Raw genomic sequence first — 15,233 nt, 5'->3', positions numbered from 1 at the left:
GTTAGGCATGTATTAGTAACTTGAGTTTGAACATTGCTATGATCTGTTCAGTTGTTATCACTTATTACACATTCATTTGAATATTGCAACGCGAATTTGACTATCGCAACGCGAATTTGACTATCGCAACGTGAATTTGATTATCGCAACGGGAATTTGACTATCGCAACGAGAAAATCGCAAAGCGTATTAGACTATCGCAACGCGAATTGACTTTCGCGTTGCGAAAGTGTACCTTCAACATGTCTTTTGCCTTCAATATGATGCATATTGAAATCAACAAATCAACTTTTACATTTCAATCAATTAAATAAGCACAAATAAGAATTATTTACACATCAATTAAACAAATCAACTTTTACAAATCAATTAAACAAGCACAAATAAGAATTATTTACACATCAATTAAACAAATCAGACTTTTAAGAATCAATTAAACAATCAAAAAAAGTGTACCCTAGACAGTTGTTTATGCATCCATACATCAATTTCACGCAGCTCACTTCAGGATTAACCTGCAGAAACCAAACATTTGCTCAAACAACACTTTCTACACATCTAAAACCAACAAACATCAAATTATTATTGAATTCTAGGTACTTAACAACACTTGCATTTGACTTACAAATTATTTATGGACACTTTCATAACGCGGATGCAGGTAGGCAGCGTCTCGCATATATCGCTCTAGCTATAAAATGCCGAAACCACAAGCCTACTGTACCTCTATCTCTATCGGTGGGAGGTAGAAACTGTGTACTTCCTATCGTCAAACGCTCCAAGCACATGCATACGAGAGGACCACAATCCCCTCTGGCTTCCTGCGTTTGTTGTGGCGCGGTCTCATCTCTGATAATTGTAACATTGAACTTCTTTGGCTTATTGTTTCCATAATAAGTCCAATAATTAATCGCATCCAAGAATTTAGCCAAATGAGAGCTCCATCCCTTAATAATATCTCTCAAATCAGACAATGATATGTAATTTATCATGCTGTCATATACTATTGTCTTCAGGGATGGGAGCTGAAGCTCGACGAGAAGCCAATGAGTACATTCCAAAACAGGGATAAACACCTGCAATCATAAGTAATAATTCAAATTGCGCACTTATTTATGAACACCTTTAAAATATTTAAAAAATAAATACTAACCTTATCGACCTCCCACCATGCAGGATAAAGTTTAGCTTGTCCATTAGCCAACACATATGATTCATGTCGTTGATTCTTCAAGTGAACTACGTGAAAAGACGTCGGCATAATTATATATCGCGTATTTTTTTTATTTTTCCTCAATTTTCTTACTATTAGAAGACGTGACACCCATGCATCAATATGTTGTTTTACAAAAAAAGACATATATTAGTGAATTACATAAATTTAAAAAACAATTAATCAAAATGAAATATAAGAAGAAATATAAGACTTACCCTCCATCGAAATAGCATTTGTCTTCAACCCCTAATAACACACCCTACCAAGACTGATCAATCAACAAATGCATATCATCGTTGAGTTTGTATATGTCAGCGTAACACCCCTGGCTCCGCTCATGTAGATAAAAATCAATTGCGGTCTTAGCCCAAAGGGTATTATCCAGAATTTTTTCCGGTAGTTGTCTCCTCTCCACTTCATCTGCCAGAATGGTACTGGCCGGTAACTCATACGAAAGCCAACAGTCATCCATTATGTCCGGCACGTGAGGGGGTTTCTCAATAATTCGATATATTACGCCGTATGAATCGGGCTCTTGAATGGTGGGAGGGACCTCTTCAACGATGACAGGGGCCTCTTGAACGGTGGGAGGGGACTCTTGAGGGATGATAGGGGCCTCTTGAACGATAGGAGAGGCCTCTTGAATGATGACATGTGATTCGGGCTTCTTCTTACGGAGTCTTCGCACTATTGGGGTGAACATAGATGTAATTTCACGTGTACGCCGTCTGATGCGTGAACCCCGTCGTGTAAGAAAAACCCGACGTAAAGAATCCACCTTATTGGGCCGTTAAAAATAAATTAATACATAAATCAGTAAATAAACAGACATGATATTAAAAAGTGAAAACAAAGGCAAATATGTTTCAATCTTGCACGGTATTCACCCAAGTCATTATTCTATCATAGTTCACAAAATGCATCAGATAACATTCCGGAAGTAAGCACTTATATAAATATATATAAACATTTAAAAGGACATCATATAGGTTTAGTGCATGTTCAAGGACAACATAAAGAGTAGTAGTTTATTCTTGAAACTTAAATTTGTAACATTGTGAAGTTAGTATTTGTCTTTGTCTTTTGGTTGAAGTAATACAATCCATTCAAGTTTCAATTTGCAGAAGAATAATAGTTTCTGAAACTTAAAATCGCAACTCAAAACTTAAAATCGCAACGCGAAAATGACTATCGCAACGCGGAAATGACTATCGCAACGCGAATTTGACTATCGCAACGGGATAATCGCAATGCGAAATAAAAATCGCAACGCGAAACTAAATTCGCATTACGATTTTCATTTTCGCATTGCGATTTTCACGTTGCGATTTTTATTTCACATTGTGATTATCCCGTTGCGATAGTCAAATTCGCGTTGTGATAGTCATTTCTGCGTTGCGATAGTCTTTTTGCGTTGCGATTTTTAAGTTTCGTGTTGCGACTATTCTTCTTCTGCAAATTGAAACTAGAATGGATTGCATTACTTCAACCAAAAGACAAAACAAAGACAAATACTAACTTCACAGGGTTATTTTAGAACTGTTTAGCAGTATTGGCAGCAACCAAATGAATTTACTAAGCAATCTAAGTGAAATGGTTAATCTAAGTGAAATTACGAGTAAATCAAGTTAAATATATATGAAAAATCTTAAACTTACCTCGTTGCATAGAGTATGAACCTCATTCTGCAACGATGCTACCATCTCACGTAGAGCCACTACCTCAGCACGTAAAGTAGATACCTTGTCATGCCATGCACCATTGTCATCGCGTAAAGTACCGACCTCCTCACGCAAGGCATTGACCTCATCACGTAACTCCCCTAATTCATCCCGTGGAGGTGGAGGTGGAGAACATGGAGATAAATGTGGTGGTATCTTTGCCGGCCGCCTATCATGAGGTGATGGTGGAGAAGAGGCTCGATGATGTGACGGAATAGGTGATGGCTCTCGTTGTAGAGGTATATAGTGTGGTCGATCAGGTGATGACTCTGGGTGAGGTGATGGCTCTGGGTGAGGTGATGGCTCTCGAAGTGGAGGCTGCTCATCATCCGTGTCATCAAAAAAATGCTTACTATCTTTCCACCAATCAGTGGCAAGCTCAGCCTTCGTGGGTGTCAGCCTCTGTAATGGAGTGTTGGCCTCCTAACAATATAAAAGTTCAAACAAAGTTAAACGTGTACTAGTAATAACTTGTTTATATATGGTAGTATTTATGTTAACTTATATCATTTATTATTGTATACTGTAGTAACTCTTCCCAAATCAAGAGCCGTCGTTTCCTCTTCCAGGAAATAGCTCTAGGAATATCATTTGAAGTTTTTAATGCATATATCTGCATGTCGGGAAAAGCCTCAAATATCCAAATCTACAAAAACAATATAATACACAAACATTAGTAATTGTTAAATAATTAATTATAATTTTGGAAACATTATATAGAAATTCTTACCTTAAAGGCCCAAATAAAGCCTGACAAAATGTATTTGGAATCATCGCACGCAAACTTTTGCGGTCATCAAAGGAAGACAACAACTTATTCCAGGTAGCTTTCCATAGATACGAACCCCACGGAAACAGGTTCCATGCATTTAAGTCCTCTACCAATAATATTAGGTCCTTAGGAATAGGTTGTCTGGTCTCTCTGCCTAAAAAGTCGGGATGCAAAAGTACTAAAAGGCATACTCGGACAACATCAATGTCATCCATCCGAGTAAAACCATCTTTCTTATTCAATAATCTCATCAAGTCGTCGATGTGTAAATTCGGCTTCTCCATTGACAGCTCAGGAAAAACCCGGGATAACCATGATGGGCGGGTAATATGACTAGTGTATCGACCTACATCATCGTGTCCGAAGCGTAGACCAGTGATTAAGCAAAACTCCTCCTGCCCAAAACACGTATACGCAAATGAAACAATATCTCTTCATTACCACGTCTTATACTCTCGGGTAGATCGCTAGTCATGGTCTGAAGCCACAAATGGGTCAACATAGCATCTCCACCCGGATGTTGTACTTTCAGCCATGGCCCGAAGCAACTATCCTCAAACAATTTTCTTTGTACAGGTGAAAGCTTCGACGCAATTGTAGTGACTAGGTTTATTTTATTCCTTAAGGTCAATTGAGCCGAAAAAAAGTTCTACAAAAATAATAAACATACCAAGTTAGATTAAAAACTACACTGTGAAGATATACCAAAAACAATAATAAACATAAAGAGTAGTAGTAGTTTATTCTTCAAACTTTAATTTGCAACACTGTGAATTTCGTATTTGTCTTTGTTTTTTGGTTGAAGTAATGCAATTCATTCAAGTTTCAATTTGCAGAAGAATAATAGTTTCTGAAACTTAAAATCGCAACACGAAAATGAAAATCGCAACACGAAAGTGACTATCGCAACGCAAATTTGACTATCGTTGCGATTTTCATTTCGCGTTGCGATCCTCGGTTTCAAATAGTCATTGTCTAAAATTGAAACTTGAATGAATTGCATTACTTCAACCAAAAGACAAAACAAAGACAAATACTAACTTTACAAGGTTAAAGACTAAACAGTTTAGCAGTATTGGCAGCAATCGAATTAATTTAATAAGCAATCTAAGTGAAATGGTTAATCTATTATTGAAATTACCAGTAAACTTATCATCAATTTCAATATGAAAAACCTAATAATAATGAAAAATTTTCAAAATAAAAATAATTAAAAAAACTAACCCTCGGTGGTTGATTTGGTAGATTTTCCATTTCTGATCGTGAATGATTGTGAGGGTGGCTCTAAGAGATGGAGATAGACGGATTTCGCCGGAGATGGGGACAGATTTCGTCGGAGATGGGGACGGATGTCGTCGTAAAGAGTGAGAATGGAGATGGGGCTGAGTTGTGATTTAGGGTTTTAGGTTAAGAATTACGATTACGGGATGTATTAATATTCGTGTTTGGAATTTGAAAATAAAATACGCGTTGCGATACTAATGGCGCTTTGAAAATTGCATTGCGATTTTGTATTATCGCAACGCGATAGTCAGAATCGCGTTGCAATTTACATATTCGCATTGCGAATTTGGAAAATCGCAATGCGATAGTCAAAATCGCGTTGCGAATCTGGAAACTGATTTGCGATACGGGAGATCGCATTGCGATTTTGTTGGTCATTTTGGCAAATCGAAAACAAGTTGGTCAAAATCGTATATTATAAGGAATTTTCGGTCACTGAGGTTATTTTCTCTAATAATTTTGATGCATGTTGTTGAAATTGGGTATGTTTGAATCAAATATTTTTGGCTTTTTTTCAGTAGTAATTCAAATCGATCAAAGGTAAGCAATTCGAATCGAACATTTTAAATTTCAATTTTCGCAATTAAAGACAACCGAAAAATTAATTGGTACCGAAAGGGCAGTTCAAGGGTGCTAATCCTTCCTTAACCGTAACCGACTCCCGAACCTGACAAATTTCTAATAAACACGCAGATCAAGTGAGAAGGTGTTCGATCCACCTAAATGTTTTTTAAAGTGATCAGTGGCGACTCTAATCCAATAAATTCAAGTCGAAATCTAATTTCGGACTCAACCGAAAGACGGCCACGGCAGGAAGTATGGAAGAACATCTTTTCTTTGTTACATTGATACTGACAAAAAGAACCTGCTGCTATGAAACCCGTCCTTAACATCGCCACTCTGTTATTACAGAACTAATAAAGAAAAAAAAATATTGGATATTGCTAATTTCCAATTTTCAGCCCTGGCATTTCTCACACCGTGTAATTTTGATTGATGGACTCAATGTCGAGTCCTTTGAGTTTCACAATTGAGTCGACATGGCCTTTCAGCGTGTGAAGCTCCCTCAACCTAGTAAAACCAGACATGAAATGTTATAACACAATTGTTCATTTTAATGAAATAAAATGAGTGAAACTATATATTATTATCACCTTGCCACTTCAGCGCGCTTCTTGGCTTGTTCGGCGATCTCCGATAACTCTCGGTAGCTGCTCTTGTCATTCAATATTTCTTCGGTTCCAGGAGCCTGTAGTCCGTGAAGGGTACGTTGTGTCGTGGCCCATTGTGCCTCATTCTCTTTCCTTCCATAATCCTTCTTTGTTGTGAAAGCGGTCTATGATGTGTGGAAATATCAATATGTTACCTTGTTCATTGTTTCAATTTTCATTCAAGGAAGATTTTTCATACCTTGTTCTGAAGAAACACAATATGTTTCCTTCAAATGCCTTTGATTCTAGCGAACTCCCAGTTTGCATAAACAGCTAGTACAGTAGCCACCTTAGAAAGTCGAACAACCGACAAGAAACAAATCAGTTTGTTCATATATATCAGATTTTGCAGTGATGTCAAGCGGTACGGAACTCACCAATTGTGCTAGAAGGAAGGCAACCACTAGCAAGAGACCGGGGCGCTCGATAAAGGACCAGCTCTGAGAACGAGTAACAAAGATTGTTAAAAGTCATCATGGGCGGCTAATCTTCTAGATTGCAGCCAACTACTTTGATTTAATTCAAAGATGGTTGCATTTTGTTGAAAAAAAAAGGATAATTACAACATTTAATCATTAAACTTTAGGGTATTTACAATATTAAGTCCTTAAGATTTAGCTATAAATACCCTATCCCATTTAGCTTCAAAACTATCCCAAAGCATTCTAGCTTTCTTCCAATACTAGAGAACTTAGAGAGTTTCTTGAGAATTGTTTTCTCTTTTTTATCAAGAGAGAATTATCATTGTTTTCTCCTTGCTAGATCGAGAGAGGTTATAATTCCTATTTTCTCATAGTGAAATTCTTCTACCGTTGCTCGTGGTTTTTACCGTATATTATTTAAGGGTTTTCCACGTAAATTTTGTGTCTATTTTATCTTCATTTTTATTTTCTCAAATTATCAGTTGTGATTTTGCTCTATCTGATAGCCGTCTTCCGCAACAATTGGTATCCGAGCCAGATTTGAGTGTGTAATATCTTCTTTTTGTCTTTGTGGTTGCCAACAAAAAGTGGATCCTCCAACATAAGAAAATAAAAAGGTATTACCCATTCTTTGAGGTTCTAGAGAACTATTCACGATAGTGAAATAGTGGGAGCTATCAATAATAGAAGCTATGGCAACAAAATTTGATATTGAAAAATTCAATGGGAGAAATTTCTCACTGTGGAAATTGAAGATGAAGGTCATCCTGAGGAAAGACGGGTGTCTAGCGGCTATCAATGAAAGGCCGGTGGATTTCGCAGATGACAACAAATGGAACGAGATGGACAGAAATGCTATGGAAAACTTTCATCTAGCATTAGCAGATGAAGTATTGTCAAGCATCGAGGAGAAGAAGACAGCTAAGGAGATATGAGATCATCTCACCAAATTGTACGAGGCCACATCGTTGCACAATAAAATTTTCCTTAAGAGGAAATTGTACACTCTTCGGATGTCAGAATCTACTTCAATGATGGAACACTTAAACACACTGAACACTTTATTTTCTCAGCTTACATCCTTAAGCTGTAAAATAGTAGAACAAGAACGTGCTGAACTTCTACTTCAAAGTCTATCGGATTCGTATGATCAACTCATCATCAACTTGACAAAGAATAATGTCACCAGTCTAGTCTTCGATGACGTTGCAGCTGTTGTTCTATAAGAAGAAAATCGACGCAAGAACAAGGAAGACATACAAGTAAATCTGCAACAAGCAGAAGCGTTGACAACGACGAGAGGGAGATCAACAGAACGTGGCCAAAGCAGCAGTCACAAACATGGTAGATCAAAGTCGAGGAGCAAGAAGAATTTAAAGTGCTATAACTGTGGAAAGAAGGGTCACTTGAAGAAGGATTGTTGGAGTCTAAATAAAAACTCCAATCCACAAGGCAATACCGCAAACACTTTAGATGATGGAGATGCTCTATGCTGTGAAGCGTCAACCACCGTGGAAGGCAGAAAACGATTTGCAGATATATGGCTCATTGATTCGGGAGCGACATATCACATGACCTCAAGAAGAAAATGGTTCCATCATTATGAATCTGTCTCAGGAGGATCTGTGTATAGTTGCAATGATCATGCCTTAGAGATCGTTGGTGTGGGAACCATCAAATTACAGATGTATGATGGAACAATTAAAGTTGTTCGATATGTGCGGCACATAAAAGGCCTGAAGAAAAATTTATTATCCTATGGATTGTTGGATAATAATGCTAGCAAGATTGAAACACGGAAAGGAATCATGAAGGTGTTACGTGGAGTGCTTGTGGTGCTGAAAGGTGAAAAGATAGCTGCAAACTTGTACATGCTGAAGGAAGAGATATTGCTAGAAGCAGAAGACTCTGTTGCCTCATGTAGTTCAGATTCTGCAATGTTATGGCATAAGAAACTTGGACACATGTCAGAACAAGGAATGAAAGTCCTTGTGGAGCAAAGGCTACTTCCAGGCTTAACAAAGGTATCACTTACTTTGTGTGAGCATTGCATAACAAGTAAGCAGCACCGGTTGAAATTCAACACATCAAATTCTAGAGGCAAAAGTGTTCTAGAATTGGTTCACTCTGACGTATGGCAAGCACCAGTAACATCCCTAGGTGGAGCAAAATACTTTGTCTCATTTATTGATGACTACTCCAGGAGATGTTGGGTGCACCCTATTAAGAAGAAGTCAGACGTGTTTTAAACTTTCAAAAACTTCAAAGCGCGGGTAGAATTTGATTCTGGAAATAAGATCAAGTGTTTCAGAATAGATAATGGAGGTGAATACATAAGCGAAGAATTTGATGACTTTTGCAGGAAAGAAGGCATAGTCATCAAAAGACAGTTCACAGTGGCAAACACTCCTCAACAAAATGGAGTAGCAGAGTGGATGAACAGAACCTTGTTAGAAAGAATAAGAGAAATGTTAAGGGATGCATGCCTAGAAAAATCATTCTGGGCAGAAGCAGTCAATACCGCCTGTTATTTGGTGAATCGAGCTCCATCAACTGCAATAGAGCTGAAGACACCAATGGAGATATGGACTGGTAAAACAGCTGATTATTCAAACCTCCATGTATTTGGAAGTACTGTGTACGTGATGTACAACCCCCAAGAAATTTCAAAGCTAGATCCAAAATCCAGGAAATGCAAATTCTTGGGGTATGTTGATGGTGTAAAGGGGTATCGCTTGTGGGATCCCACTGCCCGCAAAGTGATCATCAGCAGGGATGTTATCTTTATAGAGGATAAACTACAAAGAAAAGAAGACGATGATAGCGCTGAAAAGTCAGAGACTACACAGATACATGTGGAAAATGAGGTTGAACAAGGAGCTTCTTCTGAAGCAGAACCAGCAGATGATGAACAAGAACCAGAGAGTTCTGAAGCTCCAATAACTCGTCAATCAGATCGTGTTAGAAGACATCCCAATTGTCACTCAGATTATGTTATAGAAGGTAATATTGCATAATGCCTTTTAACAGAGGACGGTGAGCCATCAATATACCAGGAGGTAATAAACAACTCAGATGCTTCACTGTGGATGATGGCGATGCCAGAAGAAATTGAAGCCCTTCATAAAAATAATACATGGGACCTTGTGTCACTACCACAAGGAAGGAAGCCAATTGGTAACAAATGGGTATTCAAAATCAAGCAAAATGGTGACGATCAAGTTGAGAGGTATCGTGCAAGACTGGTGGTCAAAGGATATGCTCAAAAAGAAGGTATTGATTTCAATGAAATTTTTTCTCCTGTTGTTCGACTAACAACAGTTTGAGTAGTCTTGGCAATGTGTGCTACATTAAATTTACATCTGGAACATCTAGATGTTAAAACAGCTTTTCTTCATGGAAATCTTGAAGAAGAAATTTATATGCTCCAGCCTGAAGGTTTTGAAGAAGATGAAAAGAAGAACTTGGTTTGCAGGTTGAAAAAATCTCTGTACGGTCTAAAGCAGGCGCCGAGGTGTTGGTATAAGAGATTTGATTCCTTCATTATGTGCCTTGGATACAACAGACTTAATGCAGACCCTTGTGCTTATTTCAAGAGGTCTGGTGATAACGATTTTGTTATATTGCTATTGTATGTGGATGACATATTGGTTGCAGGACCCAACAAAGATCATATTGAAGAATTGAAGGCACAACTGGCTAGAGAATTTGAAATGAAGGACTTGGGATCAGCAAACAAGATTCTAGGGATGCAAATTCACCGAGACAGAAGTAATAGGAAGATTTGGCTTTCACAAAAGAATTACTTGAAGAAAATCTTGTCACGATTTAGCATGCAAGATTGTAAGCCAATTTCTACCCCTCTTCCTATTAACTTCAAATTATCCTCTAGTATGAGTCCTAGCAGTGAAGAAGAGAGGATGGAGATGTCTCGAGTATCGTATCCATCAGCAGTGGGAAGCTTAATGTTCGCTATGATATGCACAAGACCAGACATTGCACAAGCAGTGGGAGTGGTTAGTCGGTACATGGCGAATCCAGGCAAAGAGCATTGGAATACAGTAAAGAGGATCCTGAGATACATCAAAGGGACCTTAAATGTTGCATTATGTTACAGAGGATCAAACTTATTAATCAATGGGTATGTAGATTCTGAGTATGCAGGAAATTTGGATAAAAGCAAATCTACTACAGGATATGTGTTCAAAATTGTTGGTGGAGCTGTAAGCTGGGTTTCAAAATTGCAGTCAGTTGTGGCTACATCCACAACAGAGGCAGAATATGTAGCAGCTACGCAAGCCAGTAAAGAAGCAATTTGGTTGAAGATGCTATTGGAGGAGCTTGGGCACAATCAAGAGTATGTCTCTATGTTTTGTGACACTCAAAGCGCCTTGCATCTAGCAAGGAATCCAGCATTTCATTCAAGGACAAAGCACATACGAGTTCAGTACCATTTCATTCGTGAAAAGGTGGAAGAAGGGACGATAGATATGCAGAAGATCCATACCAAAGACAACATAGAAGATTTCATGACGAAGGCAATTAACGCTGATAAATTTACTTGGTGTCGATCATCTTGTGGCCTGACAGAAACGTAAGCAACATGAAGGTACAAGGTAGAAAGAATGGTGTGAAGATATGATTGTTCCAATCAAATCTTCAAGTGAGAGATTATTAAAAGTCATCATGGGCGGCTAATCTTCTAGATGGCAGCCAACTACTTTGATTTAATTCAAAGATGGTTGCATTTTGTTGAAAAAAAAGGGATAATTACAATATTTTAATCATTAAACTTTAGGGTATTTACAATATTAAGTCCTTAAGATTTAGCTATAAATACCCTATCCCAAAGCATTCTAGCTTTCTTCCAATACTAGAGAATTTAGATAGTTTCTTGAGAGTTGTTTTCTCCTTTTTATCAAGAGAGAATTATCATTGTTTTCTCCTTGGTAGATCGAGAGAGGTTGTAATTCCTATTTTCTCATAGTGAATTCTTCTACCGTTGCCCGTGGTTTTTACCCTATATTATTTAGGGGTTTTCCACGTAAATTTTGTGTCTCTTTTATCTTCATTTTTATTTTCTCAAATTATGAGTTACGATTTTGCTCTATCCGATAGTCGTCTTCCGCAACAAAGATGAGTTCCTGGCTCACAATACTCACTTGGAGATAAACAAAACTGTAAGTTCATTTATATTATACTAAATGGATTTTACCCCAAACTTCTCCTGAAATCAGTTATCAACCTTTAATACTTGTTTTTTCGTTCATAGTATGGTATTAAGGAGAACGTAAAGAGGTTTTTTCTTCCCGAAAAGAAATCGGATTCATTAGCAAGCCAGAAGAAAACAACAGTCGTGCAAGCAAGATAGGTTCCAAGGACAACGCCAGTGGCAAAGATCTCCTTGAGCTTCCACGAGTCAGGCATAGGAGATGGCTTAACCCTGTCCTTGGAGATGGTCATAATAGTTCCATCGTTGAGTATAGCAATGATCAAAACCATGAAAGGGGAGAAATCAAACTTCCAAATAAGAGCAAGTAGCATGAAACCGAACACGATACGGATAGTGATGGAGACGGCATAGATGGTATAGTTCTTCATTCTCTGGAAAATTGCTCTGCTGTTAGAATAGCACTGACAATCACACTCAGTCCAGGTTCTGTTAAGACTATATCTGATGCACTTCGAGCTGCATTGGTTGCATCGTCGACTGCTATTCCAATGGATGCCTTCTTAAGGGCTGGAGCATCATTCACACCATCTCCAGTCATGCCACAAATATGCTTCCTTTCTTCTAGCCTCTTCACAATCTCGTACTTGTGCTCTGAATGGTTAGTTGATTAGTTAGGACAACAATGCTAGTTTCTTATCTAACACAAATTGTTTATCAACTCAGTTTACCTGGGAAAACTCCTGCAAATCCATCAGCCTTTTCAATAAGCTCATCAACGTCAATTGTGTCAACTCTTTCATCTTTATTTTGGCCTAGGAGTGTAGATGATGGGTACATGTTGGTGCCCATACCGAGCCTCCTACCGGTTTCCTTACCAATTGCCAGCTGATCACCAGTTATCATCTTGACATTGACACCAAGATGGAGTGCACGGCGAATTGTCTCCGCACTATCATGTCTTGGAGGATCAAAAAGAGGTAAGAGCCCCACAAACTCCCAGGGACTTCCTGGGCTATCCTTGGTTTTCTCGGGAACAGTCTAAAAATCCAAGCAAGTTTGTTCCACAGTAAGCTTTTCTTCCATTTGTTTCTTAACATAAAACATAATTATGAAGAAAAACTGCATACAAACTCACCTGTCTAGCCACACCGAGAGAACGAAGTCCTCGATCGGCAAATTTATCAATGATATCATGAGCTTTCTTCTTCGCGTCTTCTCGAAGGACACAGAGATCAAGAATCCGATAGAGATATCAGGTAAAAATCAGAAGAAAAAAATACAGCCCGGAAAAGAAAAATGTTTGTATAAGCTGCTGCTAATTATTACTTGCTCTAGTGCACCTTTGCTGACTCGATGCCAGGAGCCATTGGAGTCGATATATGTCATGGTTGTACGCTTGTCAACTGGATTCCAGTAAACCAAATATAAAATGTAAGATTTGTTTGCTTAACATGAACTAGATTTAGTTTCCATCATTCGGAAGGCTTTTCAATCCTGAACTGAAAGGACTAAAAAAATAATGGAAATAGATTAATATGCACAAGCGATACTACGTTACCTCCTTAGGGTCACCTAGCATTCCAACAATGCAGGCATCAATAGCATCTTGGTTCTCGACCCTAAATGCCCTTGCTGCTAGTAAAAGAAGCATTTCCTTGTCAACATCCTTTGCGAAAACCTGAAATTTCAGTTTATGATCAAATGAGCTTTGGTTTCTTGACAAATGAACCAACCTCAGTAAAATAACCGAGTTTTATTGATATTTGTCATCTAATTCATAGACCAACCTCAACGATGCTCTTGTCGACAGTAAGCTTGTTTAGAGTAAGTGTCCCAGTCTTGTCACTGCAGAGTACATCCATTCCTGCCATTTCCTCAATATCTGTCATTCTCTTTGTAATAGCTCCTTGTTGAGAAAGCCGATGAGAACCGATGGCCATTGTCACCGAAAAAACTGTTGGCATGGCGATAGGAATCCCTCTGATGAGAAGCACCAAAAGATTATCAATTCCATCCCTATATCTACGGTGCTGGATCAGATACATCACTATAATCTCAATAAACATGCCTGCTGCAATGGAGCATATGCAGAAGTTCCCAATAGCTGTCAGCACCTAAGCAATCAATTACCATTCAGTACACACATCAGATATTAAATTAGAACTCAACAAAATTGATGAATGACAGTAAATTTATAAGCTTGTGAGATTACCTTCTGGAAGTGCCCTACGTTGTTGGTGCTATCTACCAGGTCAGCAGCTTTACCGAAGAAAGTGTGAACGCCGGTAGCAATAACAACAGCCTCAATCTCACCTTGCTTCACAGTAGAACCCGAGAATACCCCGTCACCAGGGCTCTTGTTTACTGGCAAAGACTCACCAGTTAAGGCAGATTGATCGACCTTGAGAGAATCACCTTCGAGGAGGCGTGCATCAGTCGGGATGATATCTCCCAACTTGATGCTGATGATATCTCCCGGTACCAAAATTGCAGCTTCTTGCTCTCCCCATTTTCCATCTCTTAGTACCTGTGTAAATCATTCAAACATGCAAACGAAAACATCAGTTCAAGCATCTAGAATGCAGCATATGCTTGTATTGTGTTGGCCAATTATTGACGTGAATAAGCACCTTGGTTTTGGGAGCAAGACCGGCCATAAGTGCCGCAGCAGCATTGCCTGCATTGTTTTCTTCAATGAAACTAATAGTGGAGTTGATGAAAAGCAATGCGGTGATACCAACGAAATCTTGCCAATCTGGGAGCTTGCCCTGCAGTGTTTGTTCATCAAATTAAAAGGATTGTTTATCTAACTGCGATGCAAGTTCCAAGAAAAGAGAGGTAAAAGAGAAGGATTATACCCCTCCATTAGCCAAAGCAATGGCCATAATTGCAGCAATCTCCATAACCCATGACAGAGGATTCCACATGAATCCCAAGAACTTCAAAAACTTGCTTTCCTGTTTGAAATTTATTCAACACTAATCAGCTCCTCTCCACATTATATATATTTGAAAAAATGGATAACAGTGGGAATTAAATTAGCAAAAATTACACTCTTTTCTTCGAGTTTGTTCGGGCCAAAGATTTGCAGTCTCTTCAGTCCTTCATCGGTGGTCAAGCCTTTCTTGGTGCATTTCAACTGCTGAAACACTTCTTCAACAGGAATTCGCTCCTACAACCAAACACAAAATCATAAAAAAATTATACCCCAAAAAACAAACACAAATCAAAACAACATTAATTTCTTTCCCTTACAAGATCGACATTCTCGTTCTTGATATCCAGCAGAGTGTCGCCTGTATCCCCCATCTTTCAGTTTTCTTTTTCTCTTCAAAAGAAAGTAAATAAGACCAAACAAAAACAGCACAGTAGCTGAGCCTCTTCGGCTCTTGTTTTCACTGTAAAATCTGTAAGTTATATCAAAACAAAGCTCC

The 15,233-nt window shown here is 38.4% G+C and overlaps 1 pseudogene; it reads right to left on the bottom strand.

Annotated features, from left to right (window-relative positions):
* Positions 1 to 5,819: 5,819 nt before the first annotated feature.
* LOC120117073 lies at positions 5,820 to 15,198 on the bottom strand (annotated as a pseudogene).
* Positions 15,199 to 15,233: the final 35 nt, after the last annotated feature.

The sequence above is a fragment of the Hibiscus syriacus genome, unplaced genomic scaffold, assembly GCF_006381635.1.
Source record: "Hibiscus syriacus cultivar Baekdansim isolate YM2019G1 unplaced genomic scaffold, ASM638163v2 tig00110318_pilon, whole genome shotgun sequence".
Classification (NCBI taxonomy): Eukaryota; Viridiplantae; Streptophyta; class Magnoliopsida; order Malvales; family Malvaceae; genus Hibiscus; species Hibiscus syriacus.
The sequence above is the reverse complement of the archived record's forward strand: the minus strand, read 5'-3'. Positions and strand labels throughout refer to the sequence as shown.